Genomic DNA, 21,383 nt, shown 5'->3' with positions numbered 1-21,383 from the left:
CTGCTGAATAACCTATGGGCATGTATGTATTTGGAAGGGTGTGTGTGTGTGTGTGTGTGTGTGTCTGACTACTCACTGGTGTATTTCTAGTGCCTACAACATTGCCCCAGCACACACTAGGTACTCAGTAGATACCAGTGCTTATCAGCTATCGTGCTGTGTCTGACACATCATCTCTCAGAAACTTCTCTTTTTGTTTAGTTTTATTTTCCTCAAAGTTATAGACATATCATTTAAAGTCAAATTATTCTCTAATGGGTATGAGAAACTAGCTTTCCTCTGCCAGTCTTTCCACCCATTTCTTACTCTCAGGAAGCAACCAATTTCAACTTTCTTAGCTCTTCTTTTTTAAGAAAAGTATCTTATTCTTCTGATTTCCATGTTGACATTCCTACATCTTGATCATTCCATTTCAGGCATAATCTTTGGGCCTCCCATTAGGGAACATGGGAATTCAGCTCCCGTTATCACCTCTTGCTCACCCTCCATGCCAAACCCGACCCTTCCTATCACACTCCCTTGTCATGCCCTCTGAGAAATCCCAAGCGAGTGTCACTGAAACTTAGTTAGATCACCATTTGGTATTTATTATGACTAGTTAAATCACATTTACCAGTCAGTCAGTTAGTAAAACAGAATCGCTTTTCCACTTCTACATGCTTTTACGTTTCCTCTGAGTAAGTAATCCCTTTTGTCTATACTGGTTTTCTATGTTCTTATTACTAATTCCACTCCACATTCTGCCCCCCTCCCTCCACCAGCATAAGAATCTCCTCTGATCACATTCAAACACATTTGCATGATCAATTTTGTCTTCTTTCAGAAGTGGCTCTCGGTTTCCGTCTGCTCCCACCTGGATGGGTGGTGCCCTCCGTCTGTTAGCTTGTTGGAAATTGTTGGGGCTCTCTCTTCACGAGGAAATGGCCTCAGCCTAGATATTTTCACTCCATTTCCATCTTTTTTTTTCCTATTTTATTACATGGTTGAAAACACAAAATTTATTTATTACATAACACTTCATCATTAGACATACGTTATTTTTGTTATTCATTCTGATGTTTTCCTTAGCAAATGTTGCTAGAAGCAGTATTATTGGTCTAAATGAATTAATTTTAAAAAACGGACTTTGTTTTTCAGGGAAGTTTTAAGTCCATAGTGAAACTGAGCAGAAGGTACAGAGAATCTGCACACACCCCACCCCACACGCGCAAAGCCTCCCTCCCTGTCAACATCCCTGGCTAAGTGGTGCATTTTTCACCACTGATGAGCCTACATTGACACACCATTGTCACCCAGATTCTGTGGTTTATATTAGGGTTCATTCTTGGTGTTGTACATTCTATGAGCTTGAGCACAATTTTTTTTTTTTTCAGATGGAGTCTTGGTCTGTCGCCCAGGCTGGAGTACAGTGATGTGATCTCGGCTCACTGCAACCTCTGCCTCCCAGGTTCAAGCGATTCTCCTGCCTCAGCCCCTCTGGTAGCTGGGATTGCAGGCGTGTGCTACCACACTCAGCTAATTTTTGTATTTTTAGTAGAGATGGGGTTTCACCATGATGGTCAGGCTGGTTTCGAACTCCTGACCTCAAGTAATCCGCCTGCCTGGGCCTCCCAAAATGCTGGGATTATAGGCATGAGCCACCGCACTTGGTCCTGGGCTTGAACAAATTTATAATGACACGCATCCATCATTAAAGTATCATACAGAATAGTTTCACTGCCCTAAAAGTCCTCCTTGACTTGCCTATCACCCCCTCCCCCAATCCCTGGCAACCACTGATCCTTTACTGTCTCCACAGGTTTGCCTTTTCCAGAAGGTCATAGAATTGGTTCCATACAGTGTGCGGCCTTTTCAGAGTGACTTCTTTCATTCCACAATATGCATTTAAAGTTCCCCCATGTCTTTTCATGGTTTGATAGCTCATTTCTTTTAGAGCTGAGTAATATTCCATTATTTGGATGTACCACAGTTTGCCATTCACCTATGAAGGGCATCTTGATTGCTTCCATATTTTGGCAATTATGAATAAAGTTGCTGTAAACATTGTGTGAGGGTTTGTGTGTAGACATGGCTTTCCAGCTCATTTTGGTAAATACCAAGAAGAGCCATTGCTGAGTGTGGTGTCACTCTTGTGTTAGAGAAGATCCTCTATTTTCTGCTGCTGTGGATTTCTCTTTCTTTACTCCTGCTTTGTAAAAGACACTCCGCCCACATGTTGGTGACCCCAGGTTTCCATCTGTAGTCCTCATTTCTTCCCCTGGGTTCCAGGCTCCTATACTTAATTGACATTTCCTTTTGGGTGTTTAATGGGCATCTTGTTTTAACCTGTGCAAAGTGGATTCATACTCCCTCAACCCACTCAATTCCATTTCCTCTCTTCCCTGACTCAGAGAAGGACGCCACGGCCCATCCAGGGCTCAAGCCAAACAACTGGGAGGCGTCCTTTCTCTTTCTCTTGCTCCACGTTAACTCAGTGATCAAGTCCTGTCACTTCCACCTTCAGTCTGCATCTCACATACTTCCAGTGCTGTCTCCATTCCCTCAACCCTCGTTCAAATGGCTACCTTGTTGCACTTGATTTTCTGTAGGAACTTGATCCAAATGATTTCCCTGCTTCCAGTACAAAGTGGCTTCAGTAATCTTATAAAAATATAAATACAATGATGTCACTCTACATCTTCTAAACCTTCATTTCCCTTTGCAGTTGGAATGATAGCCCTGCCTCCTCTCCCTGGACTGCTCACCCTGCAGCTCTGGTTCTACCCCTCTCTGATTCATGCCACTCTGCCACTACCCTTGTAAAATGTCTCTGTCACTCTCTCAGGCTTTCTTTCTTTTCCTTAAATACCAGGTCGGTTTCTGCCTCTGTGCCTTTGCAATTGCCCTTTTCTCTGCCTGGAATGCTTTCCCAAGCAGTAAGGGACTTTTTAGCATGGCTGAAACTCTTGAACAGGGAACAGGAACTAAACCCAAGCTCCTTGGAGGTAGGAAGCTTGTTTTTCTAATTCACTGTAAACCCGAGTGTCTAGCAGTGAATGAATGAAAGTTATTTTAATCATAGTCTCCCAAAGGAAGAAGTGACTGGGCAAAGTGCTGAGAAGAGAGAGCTGAGAAGCATTCACAAGGAAAGTGAGGCGTCCCCCACCCTATCTGGCCACCCATCCCCAGAGCAGATTCTCCAAGTGTGGGGAAGGAGAGGAAGAAGGCGACATGCCCTGCTTCCTGGGTGCACCCCCAGCACTGCAGCAAGACCCAGAGGGAAAAGTCTCCGAGCTCTTGCTGCAGTTTGAAAACAGAGTCACTGACAGCCCATGTGTCTTGGAAGTAGCACACAGCGCCATCAGACCTGTGGGGCCATGTGGCCACGCATGAGGAAAGACCCTGGGGACACGGGACTCGAAGTGGACGGTCACCACAGCCAGCACCATGGCTCACAGCAGCTTAGACAAATTCCCAGGGAGGGGCTGGCGAGGGAAGGTGCCATGCTATGGCGGGCTCCCCGGGCTTGCGAGGGCCTGGCATTTGCAACCTTTTCTACGCCACCCTGCCCCAGTGCAGGGACATCATATCTGTAGCTTGGGATTGGCCACAGGTGGGAATTTATATCACTCCCATTTATATCATGAAAATTAGGAAATATTAGAAATAAGGACGTTTTCTTTTCTCCTCTTTTCCTCCCTGGAAATCCTGGCTTGCCAGCATACCACTGGGAACAGACCTGTAATTGGCTGAGCAGTTCATTCAGTGTGGGGGAGGTGAGGTCTCTAAATCTAAATGGAGTTACAGGAAAGTACATTTTATTCTTCGCATGCATAAAAAAATTTTAGTTTTTTTCATCCTGTAAATAGTTTTAGGTGGCTTCTCTCAGAAGCACACCAGAGACAGAGTCTTAGGTGCAAACGATATGTTAAGGAAGTTCCCCCAGGAGAAATCAGAGTAGGTGATGCCAGCTGGGAAGGAGCCACGCCAGGATGCTGATACAAGTGCTGTGTCAGCTGCGGTGGGTCCACGGGGAGCCCTGGGGCCCAAGTTCCTCTGCAGTCCTGGTGCGGGGCTTTTCAACACTTGCACCCCTTGTCGTCACCACTGGCTGTGGGCTGCTCATGGGACCAAGCGCTCCCAGGTACTGCCAGCTCTCAGCACAAAGGCCTCCTTAGCTGAAGGGACTTCTTAGCATAGTCTCAGAAGGTTGCAGAAGCCAGGGACAGACCTATGTAGGATATGGTGAGAGCAGAGACAACACCTCTGCTGGGGTAGCCCCAGGAAGATGAGGCTGAATTATTCATACTCTTTGGTTCTTGGCCCATTATCATCCCTGGTCTGTGCAAGACCCCTGCACCTCATTTCTCATCTTTCCTGCTTTCTCCCTAGCCTCCACTCCCATTTATCCCATGGGCACCCACTCTAATGTGTTGGGGGGTCAATACCCGTTACAACATGTGGCGTGTGTAAAGCCTACAGTTTTACCTGAAGTACCTATGTGTCAGGGGTGTTGTGGTCATTCAGATAGGGTTCAGTTTTAGGAATGCACCCTTCCATGCATGGGGAAAGGAGCAAGGTGGGGCCCCACTCCCTGAAAGTATAGGAAAAGCATCTGCACAGTTTGGTCCCGCGTGACTCCAGGACAGAGACAGGGTCGTCTGCATCAGAAACACAGCGGGTCCACTGGGTGTGGCAGGCTTTGGCAACACCCTGGCAGCTGTCCAGGGCAGAGCACCCATCCAGTGTCGGAAATGGCTAAGGGAGATTCCTGGCAGTGCTCTCTGCGGAAGCCCGGCACGGCTTTGGCCAGCATGGGAGCCTCTGTTCATAGCAGCTTCCTGTAGGGAGGTGGCATTAGGAAGGGTTTGGGAGGGTTCCTAGTCCTGGGAACAACAGCACCACCAAATGAGTGACTGATCATTGAAGAAAGTTGACTTATTTTACCCCAAAATATATTTCTTTGACTTCTTTTGAAATGGCTGCTGTAGGGCCAGCAGACTGAAATGGCCCTGCAAACCTGTCTTGTGGGGGAAACTTGCCTCTGTACAGAATCTCCGTTGTTGCAGTCAGGCCTTCCATTTCTAGGCCTTTCCCCAATCTAAGGGAGGCTGACACACTGACACTTCCAAAGGTCTGAAAGGAAACATTTACCATCTGTTTCATCTGGGGCTATATTATGAGGGGCTTCATCTAGACCAGCTTTGCTGGCCATAACCTGTCCTGTCTCTAAAACCTGGTTTTGGCCATGCTCTGAGCCTGCATTCTTTCTATAACCTCAAGATGGTCTAGAAACTTCCATACCTTACCGGGGGGTGGGACTTCTTTCTGAAGGCTCCTGTGGATACACGTTAAATAAATTTGTATGCATTTTATCCTATTAATCGATCTGCCTCATGTCAGTTTATTTTTCAGAGAACCTTCAGGGGCCAAGGCAAAAGCTCTCCCTTGCCCCCCACGTCTGGACCCAGACATCAAGCCAGACACCCAGGAGGCAGGCAGGGAGGGCCGAGCCTCCGGATCTGCCCAGATCCATGCTCGTTCTTACTGTAGCGGTTCCCAGAGAGCCTAGTGGCAAAGACCCAAGAGGGAGTTTGTTTCTCCCGGTTCAGAGATAGCTTATTATAGGGGCAAAGACTCAAAATCAAAACCTGCTCTGTGGTAGCTCCAGTCTATTATCCATCTCTGATGGCTGGGGGCTCAGCCCACTGCCTGCCTCACTTGGAGGCCACAATGCCCCTCTACCAGCGTGGGCCTGGCTGGCGTGTTCGGGCTGACTCCATCCCTTTAGCCATACTTAATCAGGTCAGGGTGGAGCCTTGACTGTACATGAATCCTTCTTGGTACAAGAATTAGTATCAAGAAAGCCAGCCCCCCTCTGTTGGGCATGTGATGTGCAGACTCAGGAGCTGTGGGGCAGCCCAGGGCCATCGGGACGCCGGTCATGGAGAGAAGAGAAGGAAATGCATGCTCAGAGAGGAGCAGAGTCAAGACCTGGACAGTGCTGGGGGTTTCCAGGTGGCGGCTCCAGGCCCTTCTGAAGCCAGCCGTGATCTCGGCCTTGCTGTCTGATAGACACTCCACCGTCTTCACAATGAAAGCCATCATTGTCGTCTTTCCCATTTTCTTTCTTGGGGACTTCCTCTTCATTTACCCAATTTAACTCAAGCCCCTTTTCTTTAGAGGACCCTCCAGACCTTTCTAGGCTGCTGGTTGCTTCCTTCTGTGTTTTCCCAGAGTGCTTTGCCTAGGTCCCCCTGAATTCCTTAAAGGTGTAGTGTCTAAATTTGTCTTCGTCGCGCCATCGTGTGTTACAGAGCTTGACAATACAAAACGTAAACAGAGCCTTAGAATGAGCTGCTTAGACCGAGTCTCAAAGCGATACAATAAACTCCTGGCGCCTAACAGCAAAATTTTCAAGAAATTTGGCTATGAAGAGGAGCGAGTGTGGTATCCAGGGGGAGGATGAAATGATGTATCAAGTGACAAGAGGACCTGGCAGGCCAGCAGGAGGCCCGGTGAGCTCGGCAGGGAGAGGGCAGCTATCCAGGGCAGAGCTGGCTTCAGAGCACCTTTACGTGAGAATGTGTGATACTTGATTTTCTGCTTCCATAGCAAAATATTCTTTTTAAGAAAGACTGTCGTGTGATCCTGAGCTGTTTTTGATGCATATTTCGGTGGTTCTTCAAAAGGCTTGGGTGTTGAGGAAGCTCAAGATCCACACGTGAAGATAACTGCCAGCCCTCAGCCCCAGTAAACCTTCAGAGAACCCACGAGGTCTGGGCTGAGACTGGAGAGCTCAAGGAGAGTAAGAAGAAAAAGATGGGTGGAGCGGCTGAGCACAGCTTGGATCTCAGCAAGAACCCTGAGGAGGTTCTGAGTCAGTGGCAGTTGCAGGGGCAGTTGCTGGTGGCAGTTGGAAGTGCAGGCAGTTACAGGTGGTTCCGCAGCAGTTGGAGGGAGGGACAGTAACCAGGGAAGTTTAGCGCCAGCAGGGCTGCAGGCCACAGGCCGGGGCTGGGGGAGAGGGAAGGTCGAGAGAGCGGCAAACTGTCGAACTCCTCCCTCTTCATGCTCCGCAGTTCCCCAGCCACGTGTTTGGTGTAAATGAGGAGAGCTGGAGGGGCCAGCTTGCAGGGTGGGGTCCAGTTGCCCGGAAGGGCAGGGAGCGGGCAGAGGTGGGGTGCAAGGCATGGCAGGAGGCCCAGTCCACCCTGTTCATCCTTCCCTCCCACATCAGGCTGGCACTCTGCACATTTAGGGTGCGGCCAAGCCTCAGCCAGCAGAAACGAGTCTGGTCTTGCTGACCGGCCTGGCCAGCTGGCGGAGAAAAGGAGAAGACGGTGTCTCTAGGGAGATCCTGGGCCTGGGCGGCAGCGTCTGTCTAACCTGTTTGGCTTCTGTCTCTTGAGTAGCCCATCTGCAATGAGGAAAGGGCGAAGAGGCCCCAGGGCTCAGGTCCACCACCCACGCCCCCATTCTCACAGCCCTGCTGGGCCAAGGCATCTCTCGAGTGGGCCGCACTGACTGTTTTTCTTGGTTGCCTGCCTGACTCCAATCTACTCTCCACAAAACAGTTAGAATTAGAAAACAGGCGAAAGCCACGTCTGCCTCCAGCCCTGCTGTGCTGCCTATGGCTAGCCACCTGCCCCAGACCCCACAGTCATGGCTGGTCACCTGCCTTAGACTCCACAGCCCTGCTGGCTGGCCACCTGCCTCAGAACCCACAGTCAGCTCCTGCCTCCTGCAGATGTCATCTAGGGCTCAGCAAAACGACCTCTCATTTTCCTATCTCACAGTGCCTCCCTGCCATGCTCTGGCTCTGTATCCTGTTAATTTATTTCTAGTCCTTATAAAGTATGAGCCTTTCTCTGTTCAGAATCCGTTAGAGGCCCTGTGTTTTCATCCAGCACTTAGCATACATGCGTTGCAGAAGGTGCAAATTAGTCTTGTAGAAGAAAATAAAATCTTGGGACCCCCCCCAAACTCAGTGTGCCAAAGGCAAAGTTGCGCCTGTGAAGTGAGTCACACAATACCACCTTTCTTCTGTTCCCAGACAGACAGCTGCAGTTTCACGACCCTGTGTCACAGCCTCATCGATCAGGCAGGTTCTCACGTGGCCTCTGTCACGAATTGTTCACAAGGAAGTGTAGCCGTTTGTCTTAGTGCCTCCCCTCCCTCCCTTCCTTCCTGCTGGGTTTTTTTTTCCCCCTTTACTGAGTCTCCACAACCGTCTTTGGAAAGCTGAGATCACAGATACTCCTGTAACTCATGACTTTCCTGGGCACATCCCCAACCTCTGGTTAAACAAACCTCTGTTGATGGAGACTCCCGCCTCAGGCACATTTGGTTAGCAGACGCTGGCTTAAAAGTTTTGGTGACTTTGACTTGTATATGCTGAAACTACAGTGGCCAGTCAGATTTTGGAGGCTCCTGGCATTTCTGTCTCTTTGGCCTAATCTTCTCCATACTGACGCCCCTCTCTCTGTCTCTCAGACCCCGCTGGCAGACTTGTTGCTACCAAACACAGCACGCTGGTTTCTCTTTCTCTAAGTTCTTTTCAGGACTCGTTTTGCCACTGAACTTTTTTTTTTTTACTTGATGACATGTCTTTTGTCGACAACTGATGTCTGCTGAAGGCAGAGGTGCTCCCTGGTTCAGGCATGGATGTCTAATATCTCATGGACTCTGATGTTATCTTCCACATTGGTTTCTGATTTTGTTCCATCACAGTGGTTCAGGCATGGATGTCTAATATCTCATGGACTCTGATGTTATCTTCCACATTAGGTTCTGATTTTGTTCCGTCACTCCCTAAAGTGTGTTTGCTGAGATGCAATAACCCATTCAGCAAAATATTCCTTGCAATAGGAGCAAAATATTCCTTGCAATAGGAATTGTTGCACTTTCTTATAAATGTTTAGGTTGGGTGCAGGCTCTTGCACCCAAAGACCACCAAGGGAAGGTGAAAAAGCCGTAGCCCCTGAGCCACAGGCCCTGAGTTAGTATTTAGCTCTCTGTTTGCACAGCTTTGACGACAGAGCCTTAGACAGGCCACCTCTCTATCTTGACTGGCAAAACAGGAGCAGGGGGAGCCCAGCAGTGTCTTCTCTCTTGGAGGGTTTTGCAGGGATCAAGTGAGATAATGTCTGGGGGAGTACTTTTGTAAAAGGCAAATAGTTACACTAAGACAGGTCCAGTCTTTTATAATTTAAAGCAGTGTGTAAATGGTATGTCCTCAGACGGTTGCCTTAGTGAACAATTCTAAGTGTTTTCTTTTGCACACTTAATAAAGCTCACATTTATGTCAGTCAAGATATAAGTTCCTATTTTTTTCTGCCAGGGTATGTTACAACTTCACGCTTCCAAGCAAGGCCCAGGCTGGCCCAGATGGGACACGAGTCCTCCAGTAAAGATCGGGGCACTTCTGGGGGTCCCACCTGAGGGATCTGGTGCCTAAAGTCAGCCTTGGTTGTAGGCCCCCAAGACATAAAACCTGTGCAGGCCAAGAAGTGACACATCTCTGGCCTGTGAGGCCCTCGTGTGCCAGGTGGCACTCTTTCTAAAAGACAGACATCATGCCAATGACTTCAGTCGTTTTCCTCATTTTATGTGGCTATTTTAAAAAGCTGTCCTCCAGAAACAAAAGAATCCCTGAGATAAAATTTCCCACAGCAAAATGCTCCACCTGACTGGGGTCCAACCTGGGGATGGGAGAGCCGGATGGTCCTGGACACAGAGTTAGGTCTGTGCGGTTAAAGGCAGAATTAATGTTCCTTGTACTGAACTGAAAAGAACAGATTTAAAAATCTTATCTTTTGTACTTCCATCTAAGCTACTTCAGGGAGTTTTCTGGCTATGAAGCACCCGAACCTTGAGCTGTAATTCAGAAATAAAACCTATCTGCCCCCTCTGTCCACCTTCCTTTCCATCCTTCTGGAAAAAAGCAAAAGGACAATTCTTTACTAAAGAGAGCATTAATGCAAGCGTGAGTCTGAATGACAATCAGATCAATAGCCAATTTCAGAAAAAGCCTTCAGCGTTTCTCAAAAGAGAGGCAGAGGGAAGGCGCGGGGGTGCCGTGACTGTGCACCTTGGTGGAAAGGTGCTGGGATGGTTCGTGCTCTGGGACAGTTGTGCCTCCCCTTGGGGTGGGGACGCATGGGGGGCTCTGGTGCTGAACCACAAAACACACCAGCCCCTCGCAGGCAGACCCCAAGCAGCACAGGTGTGGGATTTGGTTCCCGCAGCATTTTAAGACCATTTGAATTGCTTAGACACATTTTAAAATGAGAAACTTTCATACAAAAAAATTTTTTCTGGCTTCTCTGGAAAAGAGAAAAGGCCTTGGGCATGTGTGTCCCTGTGGTGAGAAGAGGCTGGGACTGAGGAACGGGCCCCAGCGTGCCCAGAGGCCCTGTCCTCTTTTCCTTAGAGAGGCTGATGGTGACAGCTTGGGCCAGTTTACGTCTCCTGCCTGGTCCCTGTTGTTATTTGAATTTGTGACCCTTGTTGCTAAGATCCTTCCCAAAAGAAGGGCAGATACAACAAGGTTATTGCAGATTTTAAAAGTTGAACTTTGTCGGTGGAGAGCCCAGACAATACCCCGGAAAGGCACACGCTGGATGAGCTGCAAGGGGCTCAAAACCTAGACTTCATAAAATTGGCTTTTCTTTGGCACTTTTCCACGTTTAATCAGATGATTAAAGTCCTTGAAACATGTCAGCTTTTTCAGGTGGACTGAGGTTAAGAAAAGACGGAGAGGGCTGGGGGAGGGTCAGTGAGTGCTCTCCATCCCGGAGCTGTCCGGGCGCAGGAGGGATTCAGGGCTGAGCCGGGGCTCCAACGCAGGACCTCCCTGGTCTTTCTGCCTGGAAGACAAGGATCTTCTTGGGTTGTTTTTGGACAGTTTTGCTTTATTCACGTTTGTCAGAGAGAAAATGTGGTTGGCTGAAGTGTGGGCTCTGAGAAAGGACTAAAAATAAGAAAACCCTGAGATGGAAATGAAGACTCAGAAGACAAGAGACAATCATTCTTTCTTCTAAATCTTGGGAGAATTTTTTTGTTTTGTTTTTTAATGGCAGGGGGAGCTAAAACTTATAAAACCCTTATAGAAGGAAAGGGATCCACAGTATGATTTGGGGACTGACTTCTTACCTATTCAGAATGGAACGTCCCTGTTCATGAAGAAGCTTGAATAATTCATTTCACGGGTGACAAGTAGCCTGGCCCTGGAGGGATATTTAGTGGGTGCTCTTAGGTTATGATTTACTGCCTAAGCTAATTAATTGCAACTGACCATGACCTATAAGCAAACATCACAGTCAGGTGCCAGCAGAGTCCCTCATTCAGGGACAGTGCCCCCGGAGAAGCCCAACTGGCTTCCTTATGGCTTGGGGGCTCTGTCTGTCACCCACCCCGGGGCAGGTGCACCTTTGCTTCTGACAAACACACACACACTGAGCCCGGAAGTGAGCAGTGATATGGCCACACCGCGGCTTTAAGGGGATCCACGAAGGAGATCCTGTCGCCCAGCGTTTCTTGAGCGTTCCCAGATCCCCGTCACATCTCGTTATTCCCCAGATGCTTTCTGGGAATGTCCTTTGAGCCCACTCTCTTTACTTGCTTTCTGTCCTCAAAATACCCTCAGCTTGCATTCTTGTCGGGGGAAAATTATTAGACGTTTTGCTCAAACGCTGATGACCCCTTCCTCTTAAGTAAGACCCCTTGGGTCTGGAGCTGGGAAGGGCATAAATCCTCAGAGTGAGGGCCAGTCAGGGTTAACGCACTTTGGAAGCCACGGCTGGTGGTCTTCACACATCTCCTGCAACATGGACCCTCGCAGAAGACACTTACCTTTGAGCAAAAATGAAGCCCAACCCTGGATTTCTGTGCAGAGCCAGATGTAAAAACAAAATAGTAAAATGGAAAGACCCTTGTTTATAAGGTATGGCCACGCCTGTCTTCTGCCTATGGCTGAGATGGAGTGTCCCTTTCTTGAAGGACTGCCGGGTTTGGGGAGGTGAGGCCGGGTGAGGAATGGGAAGGCTGAATCACTCTGCTTTCGGGACGGAGCCTGCCAGGATGGATGCTGTGCAGAGGGTGGCAGGGGATGAGGGGAGACAGAGACCATGCTGCCCCCTCACCCAAGAGTCAAGCAGATGAGAAGGGACGTAGAACAAAGGGCGTGTCCTGTGTGGACATTGAGGTTTCCTGCTGAGATTGGAATAGACACACCGATTTGTAAAGTCCACGTTACTCACTGATGCTTTTGTGTAAGTTGGTTCTTTTGGGAAAACTTGAAGAGGATGTTACACTTCATGACTCAAGGGGCATGAGGGTGCATTAAAAAAATGGGATACATGGAGAGCAGCCATGATGTGTCCTTAAGACTGTGCAAAATGTTGAGGAGGCATCCGCTTCCCACAGCCTGGCGGAAAGCGAGGGGCAGGGTGGTGAGGTTCAAGAGACTTCCTTGCAACCGGGGTTTCCGAGCCTAGGGAGGGCTCTGCAGACAGAAAAAGGCACCTTTTGTTAATACCTCTCTCTCTTGCTCTTGCTCTTCAGGGTTGGAAAATAAGAAAGCTGAGGAGGTTGTCAGTGAGGAATTTGGACAGGAAGGGAGTTAAGGGGAGCCTGGGAAGGCTCAGGCTGAGGGTGCCAGGACCTAGCCGTGGACTTCCTGACGTCTGAAACCCGATGGAAACCCCAGCATTCTTTTAAAGGCTGCTTCCCCCAACTCCCCTGTGAACAGGGCAAGGCGTCTGCTGAGATGCCGTGGGGACCACGTGGCCACCTCGGCCAGGCTCTAACAGCCATGACTGTGCTTCCAGGACCTCTTTCCTGACATAGTCTCTATCTACTGTCAGGACTGCTGTGAGTCTCAAATAAGACAACAGGTGGAAAGTGCCTAGCATGTGGTTGTGTTGGAAGTGCTCCATGTTACGTGCTAAATCATCGTCCACAAAGTGAGGCCCTGAGCGTCTGGCTATTTTACTTTTAATATTTTTTTATCTGGCCCATGCGAAGAGAGCAGTGTGACATTCTGGATGTCGCTCTGAGGTTTGGTGAATGACCTCTGGTCCATCCTAGGGCTGCTTGATTCTCACCTGAATCACATCCCCCAGACAGCCTCACCCATTCCATTCTGTCTCATATTCAGGCTTGTCCCCATACCACAGCCTGAATGACATTTAACAGGCACACCCAATCCCTCACTCCTAGGCATTGATTTCCGTGGAAACCCACTATACTCTCAGGATAAAGCAGCACCCTCAGCTGCACTGCTGAGGGCCAGAAGTCCACCTCGGTGGCCTCCCCAGCCACCCACTCTGCTCCGGGCCTGGTGGGAAACTTCAGGTCGTGCATTTTACCTCTTGGGGTTCATCCCCCCAGCTTTGCATGAAGCCTCTTGTCCGGGCATCTCTGTGCATGTTCTTCCTACTTCTTGGAAAGCTTTTCCTCTTCTTCCCAAATTAGCAACATCTTCCACATGCTCCCACCCCCAATAGGAACGCTAAGGAAATTATTTGGCCTGTATATTTCAGCACTGGGGAGGGAAGTACAAAAGTAACTGGGATCACAAAAAGGCTGCCATTCCTCCCAAGACTGGAAATAAGCAAATGTGTGGTCAGACACCGAAACAGGCAAACAAACACATGCCTTCCTCGTGATGGTTCAGTGGTGACCTTGTCCCCCTTCTCACGTCCGCCACCCCCAGCTGGCCTCTCCGCTGTCCCTTTGTGGTGGCAGCACACTCATTTGTCACAGTCTACATGTGGACTTCTGTTTTAGCTTTGGGATGATGGTCAGATGATGTCTCTCCTCTGCATAAAGCCCTCTGGTCCCTTAGAAAAAAAACCCAAACTCCTCACCTAGGCCAAAGGAATCTGGCCTGTCCTGGTTTTATGCCTGACTCTCTGAGCTCAACTCGCACCTTCCTCCTCCTTGGTTACTTGGTCCTCTGGCCTGTGCCTCCTTGTCCCTTGGCCCAGGAAATCTCTTCTCCCAGGTTTTTGCAGGCTGACTATTTCTTCTCCAAACACACCGACTCAAGTATCACACCTGTGAGAAGAGCTGGCCTCCAGCCTCCCCATCTTTGCGAGTGGCCATTCTCCCTCACACTACCCCTAATGGGCTCCATCTGAACTCTTCTTGCCGGTTTATTTGCCTTGCTTTCGTGGGGTCCGTGTCCCACCTCAAGTCTGCTTAGCTCATGCCTTGTCAGTGTCTCCAGCAGTGCCTGGCGTGTGGTCGCTTGACAGACCTATTGGATGAAGGTCTCGCTTTTCCAACTAGATCATGAGCTCTTGAACCATGGACTGGAACGGCTTCATCTTACTCTCCTGTTTTCCCCAGAGTCCCTGTGCACAGAAAGTGCCGGGTGAATGTTGATTTGTACATTGTCAAATGTGACTGGCAGTTATTTGGTGGACGGACACGAGCTGGAGAGGAAGTTATCTGGAGTAACCACTTTCCAAGTGGTGCCATGAGTTTTCTCTTATCTGTTCTGTAAAAATTGGGAGTATGTGAGATGGAAAAAAATTTGATTTGGATTCTAGTTCCATTGCTGCCACTAGCTAGCAGCTAGTCTTGCTCTGTATCCCAGGCTGGAGTGCAGTGGCCGGATCTCAGCTCACTGCAAGCTCCGCCTCCCGGGTCTACGCCATTCTCCTGCCTCAGCCTCTCGAGTAGCTGGGACTACAGGCGCCCGCCACCTCGCCCGGCTAGTTTTTTGTATTTTTTTAGTAGAGACGGGGTTTCACCGTGTTAGCCAGGATGGTCTCGATCTTCTGACCTCGTGATCCGCCCGTCTCGGCCTCCCAAAGTGCTGGGATTACAGGCTTGAGCCACCGCGCCCGACCGGCCCCTTTAATTCTTAATCCTCATATTTCTGAATACAGGAATTAAACTAAGGTACATTCAGGGCTCTCTTCCACTTATAAATTCTAGACGTAGATCATTTTAGGCCAGACCATCGTCGTTACCAGGCTGCCTCCATCTGGTTTTTTGAATAGATGTACGTGGATACTGGCAGTGTAATCCCAGTATGATGCTATGAGAAGCATCATTGTTTCCACGAGGGGGAGGAAACGTACAAAGGTGAGGGAAGTAGTGCCTTCAGTGAGAAGTTAAGAGATGGATATAGGAGAGACTGAGGGCTCTGGAGCTGGAGAACCAATGTTCACAGAATTCTTGTCCACTGCTTGTGCTCATATGAATGCTCAAAATACAGCACAGTGCTCATTTTGGATAACTGGGTTGAAAATGAAACCTGGTTGATCAAAGAGAAGAGGGCAATAAGGAGGACAAATGTTGAATTCTGCAGTGACTCTGGTCCCTGTTACAAGTTCAATCTGAAGGAAAAGCTGTTCCATGAAATGGTTCCAATGAGAATGTTAAAGGACCAGCAGGTTCACATGCTGGCTGTGCAGTCACAGACCAAAGACACGGAGACAGCAGGGTTTGCAGCAGAGATGGGAGTTTTGTGATCACAGGGTGCTGAGCCAAGAGATGGGAGGAGACCCTCAAATACATCTCCCAGAGAAGGTCTGGGCTGGGATCCTTAAGGGGATCGTGGAGGATGAGGGACTGGACAATTAGAGTCATTGATTGGTCGGGAAAAGGGGGGCAACTCATTAGGATGTGGAAACTGCCGTCCTTGGTGAGTCAGTTTCTCATAGGTTCCTTCAGACCAGCTGAGTCAGTAGTTTCACTGATACGCAGGACCTGAAAGAATATCTCAAAGGGAAACTTGATGTTTTGTAATGTTCAAGTTGTTCTCGATAGGGCAGTTAAGGGGAACTATAATCTTGTAACAGGGTCCACGTGATTCTGAGGCAATTGGCACCAAACAGCTATGAGAAAGTGGATGGGAGAGCTGCTGATCTAACGATGAATGAGGAGCTGCTGATCTAATGATGAATGCTGAGTGTGCTGCCAGCTGGGTTCATTCTCATTTCTCCCCCTCCTTTATTCCTTGATTAACTTTTTAAAGTTCAGAGGGATGCTTTCACGAGCTCCAGCAGATGCCAAAAAGTGCATGCAGTGGGGAAAATAATGCACTTCAGAGGGGCCTGGGAGCCGGGGCTTTCTAGGTGGACTGAGGACATAGGCCCTGGGAATGGCAAATGGGCACTCGAATAAAAACAAGGTCCAGGCACATGCCAGTCATGCCTCAAGAAGTGTCAAAGGGTGTCCTGCTTAGCTGCTTCCATTGACATTTCTGTGGGTTCCCGCCTGGGTATTTTTCTTCCCTTCGTTCTTGGGCTAATCTTATCTGGTGAGGTCTGACCTGGTCTTGTCATCATTCTCCCTGGTGCGCTGGAGTGCCTGCACGCCCGCTGAAGGCACTGACATGTGTCTCTGCCTCTGTCTTCTTTTCCTCTGCCAAGTTGTTCCAGTTTGTGTGGGTGGGTCTCTGCCTCAGTTTCCCTGTCTAGCACCCCAGACCCTTGCTGGTGCTGGAGCACTGCCCTGAAAACCCAGCTTGTGTGCTGGAGACACTGCCCACCTGTCGGACTGCTTTGCCTGCTGGGCAGGAAGAATACACCCCCCTTCCCTCCCTCCTGGCTCTGGACCCATGGCACCGCCACCCATGCAGCCTCCTGGAGCTGTGTCCTTGAAGCCTTAACCTAATCACTGCAGCAAACTGCTTCCAACATTTACAGGCCTGAATTTGCTGGAGGCTTGGGGTTTTGTTTTATAGACTTAGATGGAAGCATCTTCTCTCCCGCGTCACAGGGCCGGTGTCTGCAGCCACCGAAGTACTCCGAGCCAGTCTGCATTCCCTCCTGAGGCTCGTGCCATTATTCGGTTTTGTGCCTGAGTCCACACTGCATTTAACTTCTCTGAGACACTCCCAGGCCAGTTTCCTGAGAAGGAAAGTGACTTCGTGTTTGAAAACAATACCAAACTCTATCTTGCTAGTGTAGGGGGGTGATGTGAACTTTATCTTTGAATGTTCAGACAGAGCTTTAAAAAAATTAACTTAAAAGTAATATTAACCTATTACTTCAGAAATGATACATTCAAAGAAAAATCATCTGATTTCAGAGAAATGGGTTGCTAGTATCAGCCAATGGGGCCTTCAGGATGGCTGTACTTTTTAGATGGGGTGTACATATTTATGTCAGCCGGAAATGTTTGGGGATAATTGTACCATTTTTCATGGTTAAGTCGGGATCTTTTGGCCATTTTGCCCTTCTTTGAGCACATGGTGAGCCAAACTATTCATGGGAAATAATACTTCGGATAAGGTTTGCCGATTAAATCTCTCTCCACATTTCAATTACTTTCTCTAAGCAACGTAGACATGTGAAATAACTTTTCATTAAATATTGCATCTTAGAATCCTCAATAGGAAAGCAATGAAAAGCTAAACCAGCCCAACTGGATGCTGAGCTCTTCCTTGCAATAGTCCTGTCTGTGACTGTCTAGCCTCCATCCGAACACCTATGGTGACAGAGAACTCTTCCCCCAGGAAGACAATTCCATACGTGTGCCTCTGTCAGGTAGGCTGTGTACTGAACCAAAATGTGTCTTCTCACGTTCCTGCTCTCCTACTCTTCAGTTCTAATTCTTCCCTTTAGGGCCACATGGAAGTAAATCCTCATTTTAATCAAAGAAATCAAAGCCTGATGCAGAAGGAAGAGGGGATGGGGATAAAGAAGAGAGGGAGAGAGCTCGTATCAGGGAGTTTGGGACTGTGGCTCTGAGAAGCCACACCAACCTAGTTCCGGGGATGCCTCCTCCGCCATGGAAAAGGGGGGATTCCTGGGACTGGCTCTCCTCTCCAGTTGGGGTGCTAACTCCCCTGCCTTTGGACTTATGCACCAGGGGTGAGATCACCCGTGGTGTCAACCAGTGACCTCTCCAGCACTGGGAGCAAGAGGCATGCGGCCTCTTTCACACTGTGCCTGCATTAAGCCCGTCAGAGCATAGGTTTAGCCTATTTTTTATAGTTCAAACCAGGGCATTTTGAGAGTGAACCGTGGGGTGGGGGGGTCGCAATAATTATGCCAGGGCAACAAGGGTGACTGCGAGTGCTTCCTGGGCAGACTGGGACTTGCAACCATCCTCCTGAGCCCATGAAGAGCTAGACTAAGGAGTCACAAGGCCTCGAGGCTCTGAAGAGGTGCATGAAAAGGTGTGATGCAACCCTTGCTCACACGATAACGGGAGCTGAGGGTTCATTAACTCATTCGGCAAATATTTACTGGCTTGAGAGTGTTAGGACCTGCTCTAGGGTTTAGGGAAGCAATGGTGAGCCCAGCCAGGTGCAGGCCCTGCTCTCACGGAGCTGGTCATTTAGAAAGCCAGATGTCACTTTAAACAAGTAATTACGTAATTACAATTGGGTAGTTGCAATCACACAGTTGGAGAAATGTTATGAATACATAACAGGATACCAACTTTTCTAAGGATGTTGGCCATCAGGAAAATGTCCCTAAGAGAGAAACATTCAAGTTAAGACTCTAAGGTACGAAAAGAATTGGCCTGGTTGGACTGGATAGAGGAGGGAAGGAGAGATGGAGAAGGGAATTAGGAGGGCAGGAAAGAAGAGGGTTAGAGACACAGCAAACCCATGAAAGAAAGCTCCCAGGTCAGAGAAAGCTTGGCACCCAAGAGGATGAAAACTACAGCCCTGTGTCTGGGGCATGTGTCCCAGCGGGGGGCTGGCTGGAGATGAGACTGCATGAGGCCTGATACCCCGCTAAAGATCACAGTGTTCAGCGACTTAAAGTCTGTGGAAGTAAATGTTCTCCCAGCTCCTGCTGTTTGGAGCACGGATGGGGGAAAGAAAGCCTGTTGGATGCTCTTGGGAGTGTCAGGCCATGGAAATGATAGTTGCTTTGGTTAGGTGAGAGACAGTAGAGATGGAGAAGAGTGGATGAGGTTGAAATATACTTAGGACCCAGAATGGGTAGGACTCAGTGCCGTGTTGGATGCAAGTGGGGAGGGACCAAGGGACCAAGGATGAGTTTGTCCTCAGCACAAATGACTTCCCCATGGAAGCAGCATTTTGTGAAGTGGGAGGAGCTCGTGCTGGGAGGAGGCTGGCTCTGCACTGCTTGGGACCTTCTGAGGTTGAGGCAATGGGAGACCTTCCCACGGGGATGTGCAGTTGGGAGTTGATCTGGAGGGCTGGAATTCAGAGCAGAGATTGGGTCAAGAGATGGAAATTTGGCATTGTGAACATATATGAAGCCATGGGAGTGGGTGAGACCTTTGAGGAGAGATCACAGAGTGAGAACTGAAGTGAGGTGGGAGCAGGATTTTGAAAAATTGCAGTGTTTAAACCAGGCTGGGAGAAGGAGCAGGAGCTCTGAAAGGAAATTCAGAAGATGTGGCCGGAGGGTCAGAGGGTAAACAGAGAGAGTGGTTCCTCAGGAGGCCAGGGAGTGGGTGTTTCAAGAAGGAACAGATGGTCAGCTGCGTGCGAGGCTTCCAAGAGCCATAAAGAAACCGAACAAGATGGCAGGCTTACCAACGCGCAAGCCTCTGCTGGCCTAAAGGAAAGGAGAGTGTTTTAGTGGCTGGATGTCCGACTGGGGGGTGTGAGGAGTGGAGCTGAGGAAGAGTGGACGGATGGATGGCCAGATGAGTCAAAACAAAGCTCTGATGGAAGACAGAGCAAGGAGCTGGAAGGGACCAAATCCTGGCGGGGGGCTCCCAGGGGCAAAGGAGAGCAGGCATGGATGCCAGTGGAGAGGCATCTTGCGAGAAAAGGCTGAGGTTATATGAGAAAGAGGGAAAAAGGGAGTGGAGTGCCTGAGGAGGCTGGGTGGGCCAGGGCTACTCAGAAGCATCTAGAGAAGAGCTGCCTTTTGATGGGAAGAAAGGCCCCTCATTTTAGTTAAAAAAAAAAAAAAAAAAAAAAAAACGAAGACGCGGTGAGTGACATTAGCCGCACACAGACTCTGGTGAAATGGCGTCAGGATGCGTCAGAATTCCTGACCGGCGTCTTCAGATTTTCTTTGAAGTATTTGAGACAAGATCATCTTCCACAGGGCGGCAGCAACAGTTGGAGGTTTGAGGGAAATGGAAACTGCAAGAAATTGTTATTGTGTGGAGGTGCTGGGGAAGCAGGCATCCGGAGACCTTTATCAGGATTCATGATATGAAGATGACACAGGAGAGTTCATCAGCTGCAAAGTCTTTACAATAGAGTTTCCTAAAGAAGTGGAGTGGCTGCACAGATTGTGGTCTCTGTCCTTCGGGCTTGCTCTGGTATTTAGTGCACAGTGTCTCTGTCTTACCCCCCAAAGCAGCTCTGGACTCCATGTCTAATGAGCATCTGAGATGGCACCTCACCTTTTTAGTTTTGCTGTTCAAAAATAGTTTCACAAATGGCTTTCCTCTGCTAGGGAGCAAATGTCAAAACACTTTCTGAGAACTCCCATGACCCGAGTGTTGAACTGCCAAAGCCTGTATCCTTTAGAACAAAGTAAATTCTGGTGCTTCTTTTTTGGTGTCTGTATTGTATTGTATTTATTTTTTAGAGATGGGGTCTTTCCATGTTGCCCAGGCTAGAGTGCAGGGGGGGCGTGATCATAGCTCACTGCAGCCTCCAACTCCTGTGCTCAAGTGATCCTCTCACCTCAGCCTCCCAAGTAGCTGGGCCTACAGGCAGTGCCACCACACCCAGCTCTGTCTGTTGATTGGGATGCAGCTGGGGTGGGGTGAGTGGCAGAGGTAGATTCATTGGCACAGGAAGGGCCCCACACACATGAGACCAGAGGAACTGGCTCCATCCCTGTGTCTAACTTCAGCTTCGTGTTCCTTTGTTGTAGAAGCAATGATCCAGCTCTCAGGTCTAGAGGCCTGAGTTTGTTAAAATGTGCTGGACATCCAGACAAATCACAGACACTTTTTATGAGAAGCTATATAAAGGACACCATCCGTTCTAAGAATACTACAGCGATTCAAGGGATTCAAAAATTGAGAATGAAATCCGTTCCAAAGCACGATACTGATGGCCTAATTTTGGCTTATGTCCTGCTGAGATGCCCCCAGTAGTGGGCCTGAGCCCCTTGGGGGAGGGACAAAGTAAAAGGTGGGGGGTTGGTTGGGGACAAGCATTGATCTGGAAGTTGTAGTTGAACTTCAGCAAACTTTTATGAGGGGTATAAGCTTTGCACCCTGATTACACTGGAAAGATAATTGCTATTCAAACTGAAAAGCGGCTGCATGTGCCATCTCGGTTCCCAGAGCTCCACAACCTGGTGGGAGCCCATCTAATCTTTCATTCCCACTGGAATCTTCCTCCCTAACTATCTTGGTTCCCAGAGCTCCACAACCTGGTGGGAGCCCATCTAATCTTTCATTCCCAACTGGAATCTTCCTCCCTAGCTATCTTGATTAAATAGGGGTGAATCGCCCTTCACCACGCTCAGAGCACT

The 21,383-nt window shown here is 48.9% G+C and overlaps 1 long non-coding RNA gene across 1 annotated transcript; it reads left to right on the top strand.

The window, feature by feature from the left end:
• Positions 1 to 6,973: 6,973 nt before the first annotated feature.
• Positions 6,974 to 21,000, top strand: LOC108527484 (uncharacterized). The gene is made up of 3 exons (XR_001884820.1): positions 6,974 to 7,117; positions 16,723 to 17,492; positions 19,992 to 21,000. It is a non-coding gene; the product is annotated as an uncharacterized LOC108527484 (long non-coding RNA).
• Positions 21,001 to 21,383: the final 383 nt, after the last annotated feature.

The sequence above is a fragment of the Rhinopithecus bieti genome, unplaced genomic scaffold (assembly GCF_001698545.2).
Source record: "Rhinopithecus bieti isolate Rb0 unplaced genomic scaffold, ASM169854v2 scaffold_4654, whole genome shotgun sequence".
In the NCBI taxonomy this organism is placed as follows: Eukaryota; Metazoa; Chordata; class Mammalia; order Primates; family Cercopithecidae; genus Rhinopithecus; species Rhinopithecus bieti.
The sequence above is the reverse complement of the archived record's forward strand: the minus strand, read 5'-3'. Positions and strand labels throughout refer to the sequence as shown.